This window comes from Daucus carota, chromosome 8, assembly GCF_001625215.2.
Source record: "Daucus carota subsp. sativus chromosome 8, DH1 v3.0, whole genome shotgun sequence".
NCBI classification, from domain to species: Eukaryota; Viridiplantae; Streptophyta; class Magnoliopsida; order Apiales; family Apiaceae; genus Daucus; species Daucus carota.
Genome location: NC_030388.2, coordinates 5,828,731 through 5,843,111, shown reverse-complemented (window position 1 = coordinate 5,843,111; position 14,381 = coordinate 5,828,731).

Sequence of the window (14,381 nt, the reverse complement as noted above, 5' to 3'; positions counted from 1 at the left end):
TTGTTTTTCTCACTAAACTTATTGTGTCTTTAGAAACTAACCACTCAACTGTAACTTTTTTATTTTACTCACTAATGTTAGGTTCAACTTTTTTTTTCTCACTGAAGTTAGGTTCGGATTTGATTATTACTATTACATTTTCTATGTAGCATTATTAAAATATAGTGGTAGTCTGTAATGTTTTGATGATTTAAAATATGTTTGTATCTTTATATATAGTATTTTTTATGTCTCCAAGGTCGTTTACCTTGGGTGATAAGAATTTTACACGCATTTTATGACTTTTAAAAGTTGTAGTGTCAAATAATTTTACTTTTTTCTTCCGAATGAAAATTCAGCGTTTAAACTTTTACACACAAAAATAAGTTATGAAACTATGTTTTATGAGAGTCTTAAATAAGTGTTAAGCAGTAGAATAACTGTAAACTAATGAGAGGGACGGAAGAAGTAGTAATAACATAAAATGATGCATTATAGAGGAAAAATGATGCATTATAGAGGACAATCATCGAAAATTAAGTTTTCTTCTCTATTTATCAATCTTGAAAATTGTAATAAGATAAAATTATTAAAAATTTTGAAGATAAATTTAAGAGAGATCTTAGACTGAGCTAGTCAATTGAAACTTTAATAGCGAAAGATGATGCATTATATCACTCAAATACACTTTATCTTACGAGAGAGGATGAATTATTTGAAGTCATTGATTTCATATTCATGATTATTGATTTTTAAGAATTCTAATTATTGATTTTAATTTTTCATCAGCTCATTTTATATTATTATTGTTATATATAAAGATATAAAATACGACACATCAGCAAAATATTACATACTATCACTATGTATAAATGATGCTACAAAAAATTATCATAATGCTAGTAATCAAATCTGAACCTAAGTTGGTGGCTAAAAATATAACCAAACCTAACATTAGTGATTAAAAAGCAAAAAAAAATTAGTTGGGTGGTAAGTATCTAAAAACATAATAAGTTGAGTGGGAAAAAAATATATTTCCCCTTTCTAAATTTAACGCGCTCAGTAATAAATTCATAGACCATTTAATTTGGAAGAAATTAAAATGTTTATTAATAAACATGGTGAAATACTTTTGATAAGATTTATAAAAATATTTAAAATTTAGCGATCTCGCATGCATTTTTATAAATAATATTCACAATTACTTAAATTGTAAAATTTGATATATTTGATTTAGTAAATTAAATTTGTATGATAAAATCTAATTTTTACAAAATATGACTCTGTGTGTGAACATGCTCGATATTGGCTCTTGCCATTATCTCTAATGTTACATGAAAATTTATTATTATTATATTATTATTATTATTATTATTATTATTATTATTATTATTATTATTATTATTATATAGAGAAATGAATACGTGAATAAGATGACTAATGACAAATAAATCAAAAAGAGAAAATATACTTATCAATAAATCTGGCATAATATATTATATATTTTAAACAAATGAACTTTCTATTGTCATTAGGACGAAAAATTAATGCAAATTAGTAAAAGAATGCAAATTAAATATATATTATATAGAAAGTTCAATTTATTATCTGTTTTCCTAAGAATTTTATATTTAAATTGTCATTAAGCTTGTTTTCAAGAAAATTAATATTACCAAGAATAACTGTTGCTGAACTTGATCATCGAGCTATTGAAGCAAAAGAGATAACATTGTTCTTCTTGAGTGTCGTTACGAGCCACCCAATGCACGAGGCATATGTACTTGGATCGTCCTAGAAGTGCTCATAATCGATATCGATACCATCTAAATGATATTGTTTGATGATGCTGGTGAGTGAAGAAACAGTATTCGAGACCCATGAGCCTACCGGAGAAGGTTTTAAGTAAGCAAATTTAGTCTCTACAGTGTCACTTCCCAGGCTCAACGCAACTTTGACATTCGTGTGGGAGGAAACTTGTGCTGGAGATAGATTATCACTGTTCCAGAAGACGTTGAATTTTGCATTAGTGGCAGAGGTTCGTCCTAGCTACTCTTGCTGCATTTCGTATAAAAGGGACACAAACAGCCAGCCCTTAGACTTTTGCAAGCAGTTCCACAGCTCGCACTACTGAGGCTAAAATGAAGAGTATGGGGAAACAAATCAGCAACTATATAGACTATACATTGTAATGCAAATCAGCAGCAACCAAAGCACAAATTCTATTTAATAAAGAAAGAAGCAAAGCACAATTTGACAGGAAAAATATTATATATCGAGTTCGAAAGTAGGATCAGCATATTCATATGCATATGTTATAGTATTCCACACATATTCCTGGTGGTCTTGTAGTGGGAGCACATGTATGTAAATAAAAATTATATATGAACATCCAAAGAACATTGTCTAATATTAACCTCACATAACACATTAGGTATTGCTCTCAACTCCAATCACACAATTAAATTTTGATATATTTATAGTCGCTGAAACTGGATGTCCAAGATTTACCATCCAAACATGAATGTCACCTCAAAAAGGATAGTCTATGTACTGCACCTCTTCCACTACATGAATGTTTCCTCCTCTCTGGTATGACCTCGCAACCTGAATTCGGATTGAACATGAGAATTTTTTAAGTTAGCCTTGAACATATCTTGTATTCCTTAAAAGGTAACTAAGAAAAAGAAAAGGAGAGCTAATCAGGATCACATATACTCCGCACAAGGAATCCTGATGTGTATGTGGTAACACCCACTGGGTATCCCGGTTGATCCTATCAACACAGCAGGGGCCTAACTGATCAGCATCAAATACCTAAAGTGTGAGAGTTAGAACAGTGAACTTGTTTTGAGATCAGATATGAATGATGCCATATGTACACACCTTTCTGCTAATTTTATGAGAAATTCTGTCATCTCCTCGTTATCGACTAAGAAGATGTGAATATCCTCAATGATCTTCATGTTGAATCCTCGGTAAAATTTATAGACTTCGCGTAAGAGGGGAATGAATGTGTTGGTGTCCATTACTGCTGTGCAATGACAATCAGAACAAAGTTTTCGACCATCACCGAGGTCAAAATATCTCATATTTCCTATCTGCACAGATCAAGTGAAGTTTAATTTCAAGAAATGGATGATCTTTAGCATTAAACACAAATAAACTAATATATCGAAGAAGGGGGATTAATTCCTCAGCTATAACTATCATTCAGCCATCGTTTTGTTCTACATACAAATCGATTGATTAATCTTAGATGTCCTGTATTTGTTAAAGCTTTTACTCTCAAACACTACTTTTAGTAGTATGAAAGCAAGAGACTATACCCAACTTCATCCAAATTTATAATGATATTCAGACACAATGTCAGCTAAAACACGAAGGTAGATGAAACACTAATAAAGAGATAAAAATAATATCGAAAAATTATGCACTACATACACCAATATTGTAAAAATAGAGAGTGTACAAAGAAACTAAATCAAATATACACCATTAAGAGGCACTTTATTTTGCTTACAAGTATGATTCTAAAGCAAATTGAGCATATTCATTCAAATCTAAGTGACAGGGCTACATACTTAAATTAAGAATAAAACTTAAACAGTGAGCACATATGAGCAGTTGTGCTAGAAAATATGAGCAGTTGTGCTAGAAAATATGAGCCAGCAATATATTTCTATATTAAAAACAACATACAATTATTCACTAATATTTATGATGGAGTTTCCAATACGACTTGCCCATAAGAAGATCACATGCTGATTGTAATTGAATTTATTATTAAAGTTTCTATAATATTTGTCTCCAATAGAGCTTATAACCTAATGTTTATTTGACCATACCTGTTAAATTTATATGTTGTAAACTCCTCACAAAAAGAGAGGTAACAAGTGGACACGTCGTATTTGGACATTTCTACTTTCAGCAGTTGGCCTGAGCTCTGTTTGGAATACAGACCCATGTCCTCCCCTTTGCATATTTTATCCTGAATATGAAGGCATCCTGTTTTTATTTCAGCCACCTATAGGCAGTTAATTCCAGTATGCAATATTTTAATTCTAGGCAAGAAAGAATTTTTTAACACATATTTGATTTCATATGAAGTGTTAGCTCAAAATATACCTGCACGGGCATGTTGTAAGTTGCACTGCATAATGCTTGGATCATTTTCAGTTACAAGTTGTTGCGTGTGTGCAGTACTTTGTATCTTAGCATCTTTGGATTTGATTATAGCTTGCGTCGATGTGCGATTTACATGAGTCACTGTTGTGTGATCAACTAATAAGATAAAATTAATCAAATTTGTATGCATTGGTAAGGTTAAAAGCCATCAAATTAGCTTAGTGACATCTGAATATGTAAGTCTAAATGTAAAGACAACCCTATCTGTTACATAGGGATGATAACTCAACAATAGAATAGGACAAGTAAATAACACTACGCCTGCACCGGAATCGGAAGATACGAAGACAAAGGTTGAAGAAGCCATCTACAGTCTTGAAGGAATAAGTTCACTGGAAGAAGTTCATTAATATGTTCATGCCTCAGTGAAGAATAAAGATTGAAGTATTCAAGATTGTGGAAGCAATGAAGATGTTGTCCAAGTACTCGAAAGATTTCAGTGCAACCCCTGAAGCAAGATATTTCTATATATCTTGGTTGGTTATTTATAATCAACAAACTGAAGCATAAACTAACCCGGAATGACTGATCAAGTATATTGTTAAGCAAAAGAATTCAAGGGATTATTTCAGTTCGAGTCGTTCGTGAACCAGACCAGTGCACAGGACGTCAGGACATACGAAAGTATTCAATGGATTCGATCAACGAATTAATTGATCAAGTCAATCGAGCTACTCCAGAATTTGCTGCCAAAGGAACTTATTAATTAGATATATATGTATATATATATATTAATTGTGAATTATTTGAATTTAAATAATTCAAGTAATTAATTAAACACAATTAATTATATATATATATATATGTATATTTAATTCATATGCAAAATGGAAAGACATTAGAATTTTTCTAAGTCGCAAGTCTCTCTACTGGAATGCAAGGCGCAAGCTTTGACCTGAAGTCAAAGCGCAAACATTGACCGGGTCAACCTCAAGATAAATGACTTAGAAATATTTCTAAGTGCACCACAGTACACTGTGTACCACTACTACTTGGAGCGCAAACTTTGATTAAGTCAAAGTTCGCGACTCCAAGTTTTAGCAACTCTAGTCTCACATTCTAAGTGGCTGTGCTACACTGTGCTACTCCTGTTGGAGCGCAAACTTTGACCAAGTCAAAGTTTGCGCCTCCAACAGTGTCCACTACTTAGAATTGATTCTAAGTCAATACACTGATGATCCATGGCGCCATGTTTGACTTCCCAGGCGCAATCTTTGACCTCTCAGTGAAGAGTGGCGCAAGTTTGCCAATTCTTTATTTGGCTAAGTCACAGGCAACACAGTGGTGCTCGAGCGCAACCTTTGACCAAGTCAAAGGTTGCGACTCTGAATTGTCCAAAGCGCAACTTCAGCAATTTCTTCTAAGGCATGTATATGGAGCACTGTAGAGCGCAACGTTTGACCTGGTGGGCGCCAACTTTGACTCTCACAGGTGGAACAACTGTTAAATACATATACATGTATATGGAGCGCAACTTTCATATACATATACTTATATATATATATATATATATATATGAAAGTGGCGCCATCTACTGTGTTTATGGAGTTAGATTTATTTTCATAAATCTAATTCGTCCAGGACGAACTCAAGTCGTCCAGGACGAACTCGTTAACCATGGTTAGTTTATGAAAGCCTATAAATATGTGATTGTGGTTCTCACAATTTATATAACATCCTTCGGGATGAAATGGCCAAGTGCTCTGCACGGCTACTCCCACTATACACACACCCTAGCCTAGCTTTGTAATAGAAATATCAGTAGTGGTTAGAGTTTGTAATATTGAGAGTAGTGGCCATTGTAGCCGAACCTTCGGGTTTGGATTTATAGCACCCTTCGAGGTATTTATCAATATACAGATATACCTTGAAAAATATTGTGTGTTGGTTTAATATTTTCATATCCTCAGAAACCGACCCAATAAATATCCGGAACACGAAACCCATTACAGGACTGCAATTTATTTATCCGCAAGATTCGAAAGAATTTTAAATTGTAGTGAGTATCGTATTCAACCCCCCCTTCTACGATACTTTGGACCTAACAATTGGTATCAGAGCCAGGCTGATTGATATACAAATCAGGATCATTATCGTACGGAAAATCAAGAACCTAGCTTTTGATATTTGATTAGGGGAAATGTTCTTCCGGTTTGTGTTGCTGAATTTGTCTGTAGGCCTAAGCAAGGAAAATCTGTCGGATACTGAACTTTGGACCGGGACTTAAAAATTTATACTTTAAATTTTAATAAGTTTATTTTATAAATTTGAATTAATTTATTTTAAACTTATTAATTGAGTTTATTATGAATTAATTAAATTTATCTTATAAACTTAATTAAATTTACTTTATAAACTTTACTAAATTCAATTATTAAATTTGTTTAAATTTATTTTAGACTTGTAAAGTTTACTCTTAGACTTACCAAGCTTATCATAAATTTTTATAAATTTATTATTTAAATTTGTATAGTTTATGATTTAAATTTAAGTTAAAATCTAGAATATAAATTTTAGAGGATTTTAACTGATTATGGATATAAGTTCAGTTCAAGGGTTCAATTTAGTTTGTTTTGGAAGCTATGATTTAATTGGAGACGAGACACTTGAATATTTTCAAAATTTAAATTTATTTAATAAATTTTAATATATTTACTAAATGGATTTAAAATAGATTTATTCTAAACTTATTCAGTTTATTATGAATTTATTTGAATTTATTTTTTAAATATAATTAAATATACTTTATAGATTTAACTAAGTTTATTTTATACTTTATTTTCTTTCATCTTTTAAAACTTATTTTTAAATTTATTTTCTTTATAATTTAAACTTAGTTTAAATAATCAAGTGTCCCGTAACCTTTTTGATTATTCTACTCCAAGACAAGTTAGATTGACATTTAGTTGAGACAGATCAGGCTGACAGATTACAAGACAAACACCGGGCTTTCAAATACCAGATTCTCAGAACCGGTAATGGAAGTACATTGATGACCCAATCCAATTGATTACTCAAAGGATTATTAGAAGCAGTTTTCTATGTTCGACAAAGCTGATTGTGATTCGAAGAAGATTCTATTGAAGACTGATTGGACACTACTGACAGTGAATTTTGAAGAAGGTACTTCAGGCCTTGATCTGAGTAATTACTCCTACTTGATTATCAGATCACCAGATCAGGATGGGAATTTGCTACATCTGCAGTGAAGCATCTTTCCAGGGCTCGGAATGTCAACTTTGAATGGCACCACTGGTAGTAGGAAAAGAGAAGTTTTTACGGACGAATCTTCAAGGGATTTCAATCTAACTCAGTAATTCGGGGATATACAATTACACAGTGAATTGTAGCAATGCTAAATCCATCCAGAATCAACTGAATCAAAGACAGGGAACTGTGGAGGTTTAAGGATATAATTATCGAGTTACTACCGCACCAAATCAGTTTCGTGCATTTATGTCAGAACCTTAGAATTGAACAGAAGAGTTTGTAACTGCTGAATTTGAGGAAGCTCAAGTCGACGAAAGTTAACACTTTTGAAGAATGTGAGGAAAGAACTTCAAGGATTAGCATAACACTGTCTGAGAAGTTTTAGTCATGTCAGATTCAGACGGAATCCATTGGTTTTAAGTGGTGACTCTTCGGGGTTTAGTTCGACAGGTTGTTTGAAAACTGAGTTGGTCAGCGCACACAATATTTTTGGTATCTTTAGCAAAAGAAGGTTGCTATACATATTGAAGCCTCGACAAACAAGGATGATAGGGCTTGTATGAAATTCAAGTGGATGTTTTGAAAGAAGCATCACAACAAGTTCTTATGCTATTTTAGGAAAGGTGTGAGATGGATCAATTGCTGATGAGAAGGATGATTATGGTTATCTGGCTATCCTAGCATTCTCTGAAGATGACTCACCTCGCACTTCTCAAGTACGAATTCTTTCTAACTATGCAATAATTATTTCTTTATATTCAAAGCATGTTATAAATCTCTGAGTAGAACTGTTTAACACACAAGCACAAGCATGATAGCATCACAATTGATAATGTTAAACTAGTATGCTAGATGACTGTTCTGGTAACTAGGATTGATGATAATCTTGTGCATGTGTCTTTAGCAGATTCTTAACATGTGTATGAATATTTAGGATTTGATTATTAGCAATGGTGAGATTAGAAGCTTTCCTTTGGAACACAACTCTTAGTTTTAGGGGTTATGATCCTAGCATGTATAACTTTCTTAAAACACTTACTTTCAGATTCCCTAGTTTAACTAGATTTGCTTATTTATCTGTATTGTTTGTTAAGGATTTTATTTTGTTCTATGATGGAATGTCTACCTTGTGTCAGTAGAACTTTTAGAACTTCATGTTAGATCTAAAACTGACTTAAGTAAGAGAGATAGTATAATGCCATATAACAATAGAGTGGGATTAGTATGAATTGATAATGTGATTATTAATTTGTCTATGATCGTTATGCTTTTAGGAGATTATTGAATATCTGTAATTCTGCTTTCTACCTGTTACACTTGTGTTAATTGGTTTAAGTAGAGAGTACTGAATCTTCTGAATTGCATAACTGCCTGTCTTGCTCTTGTCTTATCTTTGATTGTTTGCCATGTGTATTCAACATCATGTCTGCTTATTTTCATGTCATGAATGCATGTCTTTGTACTTGCATTGAATTTAGAAAAGCATGTTTGAGAATCACATTAGGGCAATGTCTAAATAAGAATTAGCATGTTAAGGTTGATTCTGTTGTTACCACTGTTAAAGAAAAATCTCTAATCCATCCGGACCCAGTTATGATTGGGGACCATAGAACTCTTTCCATTTGTGATTGCAGGTTACATATGTTTCATATGATTTTTTGGTGCACTCTGTTTGCTGAGTAGCTGAAATCATATGATTCACAAAAAGTACCCTGTTAGCAAATGTGATCGTGTGAGCAGTTCCGTCAATAATCTTTGAAAGATGACAACAAAGATTCCCTTGAGGGACATGCCTGTTTTCCTGGAATGTCATCATGGAAGCATATCTTTCTTGGAAGAGTCAAAGCACACAAATTCCTAGTATCAGACTGTTCTCTGACAAAGGACATCATGTCATTTCACGTAATAGTGCTTTATCTCAAATCAGGAAGAATGTGAATTTTGCTCGTAGCTAATATGGAACTTCAACTGAAGATGGAGTGAGCTGTTTTGATAGTGAAGCTTCATCAGATGAGTATTAGCTTTGGCACTTGAAGCTCTCAAACTTGTATGTCAAAACAAGGAGCTCTTTTTATTAGTAAGAAGAGAATTGGTGAGAGGACTACCTCATCTGGAATTCATTATGGATGAAGATTATGAGGTATGTCAATAGGGAAGTCGAAGGAGCATCGCACAAAAGCAAAGATATGATCAACATTACTGAGCCGCTTTAGATGATACGTATGGAATTCTACGGATCAGCTAATGTCATGTCTGCAAACAAAGCCAGATATCTTTTTGCGATGATCATTGACTACTCTAGATTCTTTCGTGTTGTTCGTATGTGTTCGAAGGACAAGAGACGTCACAAATGAAGGTTGATCAAGATGAACCCTGATCATTGATAAATCCAGAAAGACACCATTCTTGCCAGTGGCCAATCAGAAACAAACACTAACTCTTGGTATGTGTTTGGAGGAAAATGCCTCTTTGAAAGCCTTGCATTTGAAGATCAAAGAATACTTTCCTCGGCTACTCTATGGAATCTACAGTCTACAGGGTGATTGTGATTAATCATACAGAAGGTGATTGTAAGTCTGGACAGGACATTGAACGACACTTTGCTCCAAGCTGTTTAAGGTGATATTATTGGTATAATAATGATTCAGATCCAAGCAGAATCTCTTTGCAAGGATAAGGATTATTAAGGAGATCCCAACAACAGCTTAGGGGGAGCATTTGATGGATCTACTAGTCAAACTCAACACCACACAAGATGAACAGGACATATAAAGAACGTATCTGCTTAGACAAAGGGTTTGGAGTCAATATCATTCCCGGGTTCTAGTTCTTAAATGTTCCTAACGGTGAAGTGAAGACTGGGAGAGCTATTGTGAAAGGATGTTATTTCTTTGAGTTTCAATCTGAAGTGAAACTTGAGGAAGATTCAGAAGCTCTTAAATGGATCCAGATTGAGTGATTGCACAGCAAGATGATCTCAATCAGTTTGAAAGCAGATTGTGCGGATTCTAATACCTGACCTAATGACAATTCAGTACTTAGTACTTGTCGGGTATTTAGATTCCAACTGGATGTTTTTGGCTCTGTTACGAGGGACAAGACAAATTTGGTTGCTTAGAGTTACTTCAAAAGAGAAGGTTATGAAGATGACAGAAATAGAATCTTCAAGTTCAGGACTCTACATCTTAGAGGACTTAACGACCTTCAAAATTGAACTAAAGCGCCATTGACGAGACTTGGGTTCAGGATATTACAGTGAGCTAGAAGATGAAGCTTCATACAATATTTCAAGGACTTTGCAGTTGCAGATCCAACGGAATTTGTATACCTATTTCTTCACCAGCTCTCTATGAGTTGCTATCCAACACCTGATGATCGTCACAGACATGGTATGACTTCTTACTAGCATATTATCTTAATATCTGTTTGCTAGAGTCATATTTGGTATCCAAATTATTACCTCTCATGATACAAGGCACACACAATACAACTATCTGTGCTGTAATACCATGATTATATTATATGTGGACTAACGCCACTTGTGCAAGATAATTGCTAAGTGAATGCAGATTAGTGATATGATGAGTTTGTTGGAAAGTTGCAATTTTTTATGGTCTACTAGTTAGCCTAAAGAATGATGGCAATAAAAGGAAGTCAAGGATCTTTTGAATATGCGCATTTTGGAAAATTCTAGACCTGCCAAGACTTATGCCAACAACCACTGGACTTCATCAGTACAAGAAAGTAACATCAACTGAAATGTCAAGTCTCAGAGGTATTCAACTTATCACTTTACTTAACTGCAAGTGGATCACATACTATACTTTCTATAAGGTATTACTTCTTTCATGAGCATGTCTATCGTATTTCTTGAATGAATTCATGAGTATTAAATTGTCTATACATAGGACTTGTGAATTTATTTAAAATCCAGTACCTCGTGCTTTTTGCTATTCTATGTGATTGCCATGTTTATTGTTTTGCATGCTTAGATGGTGATTATATGTTTTAGCATGAGTGTTTGTTATTTCAAATTATTTAAATTATGGTGCATGACAATTAAGTGACTTATTTGTTCATGATTTAAATGATTAGAGATGACATGAAGCATGACTTAATTATGTTATTTTTCTTGATCTATACCTTTTCAACAATTGGTATCTAGTAGAGAACTTTGTCATAATATGGTCGTGATATATCTGTATTTGTGAACATACTTAGGATTATTTTCTAGGTTGAATTCACTTTTATAGGTATAAAATCTGAAGCATGACTTATTTGTTTCTAGACTTGTGACTTGTATCAGTAATTGGTATGTGGTTAGAATCTAGTTAGAATTTAGTCATGATATACTAGTATTTGTGGAGTTACTTAGATTCTCTCTAGGCAGAATCCATTTATATTAGTGTATATATGTGAAGCATAGCTATTTGTGTTAGATATTTGATGATTTATTAATTGGTATTTTATTTCATGTCTAACTGCATATAGGTGTGATACTTTTAGTGTTAGTGATATTTTGCATGCTTATATGTAGATCACTAATATTAATTGTTAATATTTTCTGCGAGGAGTTGTGTGAGTTTACTTGTACTCAATGCTTACATGTATAGGACTTGTGAACTTTTCTTCAACTTTCCCTCGGGCTTACGAATATCTTTGTATGATTGTCATGATTTTAGTTGTTATATGCTGATCTGATAATTATATGATATTGCGTAAGTAATTATTATTTTATCTTAGTTAAATTGTGATCCATGACAATTATATGCTTATTTGTTTCATGATTGACTTTGATAGATTAATAGAAGCATGATTAATTCATTTTTAAAATATTTAATTGGTATCTATTTCTGATGCTTTATTGATGTTTTATTTGTGAATTGATTGTGATGTATTGGCACTGGTGAAATATTGTTGCCTATTTCTTAAAACCACTGGTGCTAATATATTTTAGGTGTTTAATATTCTGAGTACAAGGGAGACAACATAATCTTTATTCTGTCTCATATTTACGTTCTGGAGTGGTGAGTTTCTTCAAAGAAATTTTCTTATCAATTGATTTCAACAATTGGTATCCACTACTCTATTTCATAAATATCTCTTAGAATATTTTGCATCTATACATGTAGCGTCATAGGACGAGACATTGATTATCTTGTATTTGTGTACTTGGTGATCTTTGTCACTTACAGCGTCTGTTTTGACGATGTGCTAGTATGATGCCTTTTCACTAATTATTGTGGCGAGTTCTTTATACACTGTAGCGCATAAATTTTCTTGTTTCCTTTTTAAATTGTAGTGAGAAACAAGAGTCTGTGTCTTTTTCAAAGACAAGTTCATTTAAAACTTTTATGCATAGATTCAGACTCTCGTACTCAAACAAGTTTTTAATGGAAAACTTTGATTCTTTCATCAGTTGTGATTGTCATTCTTTATGAAAATCATTTTACGCTCACAACTGGTTCATTTTTCTCAAAAGATTAAATGCAATTGCTTTCATTCAAAATCATAGATTTTCTAAAGTGCATTTATATCTCTTTCTGTTCTTTGGAACTTAATCAGCCTCTTGGCTTTCCTAGATAGTCATAAGGTTGAAAACCAACAATCTTTATCCCAGACTATAAAACCAAATTCAGAACACATCCCAACTTTCCTCCTGGAGTGATAAGGAATAACTTATTAGACTAGAGGTCAATAAGGGAGAAACTGTACTTGTTGCAGCAAATAAGGATGTGAGGGATAGTGTACCCACAGCTCTACCTCTCAAGAAGAAAAGGTGTTTTTGAACTTGAGGTAACTGTTGCTCATCTGTATTCTCTCAAAAGAATATAGAGCTGAAAAGGCAATAAAACAGTCTCTGGAATCATTCTCTCAACAGGATGAGTCCATTGAAATTCGCTCGTCAGCCAGAGCATCTTGTATTGAGTCACGCACATCATCAGTAATCACTCTGATGAAGAGCCTAAACAAAAAATCTTATGGACACAATACAAGAGAGTGCACAGTGAAGTTAAAGGTTTTGTTCCAGAAGCAACTTCTTCATTTACCATTTTACGGTAGATAAGATGGTTGATGCCTTTACAGGTGTAAGGAGGAAACGAGGATCTCAATTGCCAAATCTTCAGGATTCTCGTCTCCCTCCCCAGATAAGAACAGATCTGGATCCAGTCGGAATGGATTTCCTATTTATAGGAGATTGGCAACTCTCTGACTATGAGTCAATTTATTGATGAGTCAGTTGAGGATCGGGGATTTACGAAACCCCATTGCACCGCCAGTGACCTCTCTTGAAGGGGCTATGGTGATTTTCTCATGCAGGTACAGAAGACCATACTTTGAGTGCTGAGAGAAACACTGTGAGCCAAACACTGAGAGTTAAACACTTGGTGAGATTCTGAGAAGAACCAGTGAGATATCAGAATGAGAAATATGTGAGCATAAGTGAGTGCAAACACATAGGATTTTGAGAAGAGTGAAACACTTGTGAGGTACATATAATAATAATCGGTATTGAAAGCTCACAAGTTGTTGAAAGAATTGACGGAAGCAACTATAGTTCATTCCATTTCACGATGTGAACTTATGGTTGATGATTCTCTAGAATCAAGTGTCTTCACAGACATTGAGGAGGACTTAGGCCTTTGCCATAATTAAGCCTTTGTCTAACCTCCCAGAGCAAACAACTCTGGATCCTTAATTGGATAAGCCACTTAGTGGTTGGCAACTTGTGGACCATGATTCGGATTTATCTGATGAGTCCGCAGGGACTGGGAATTACGAACTCCCATTGCACCACCGGTGACCCCCTTTAAGGGTGGCTAAGGTGATTTTCTTGCAGGTACTCAGCATTTTGGAAGCTCAGTATTTGTGTGGAGGGATACACTTACAGAACTCGTGAGTGACACCCTTACCCAAAAACCGAGAGAAATTTGAGTGTTGAGTGATACACCTGCAGAACATTTTAGTGAGACACCTACTAATTACCAAATTTATACCTAAAGACA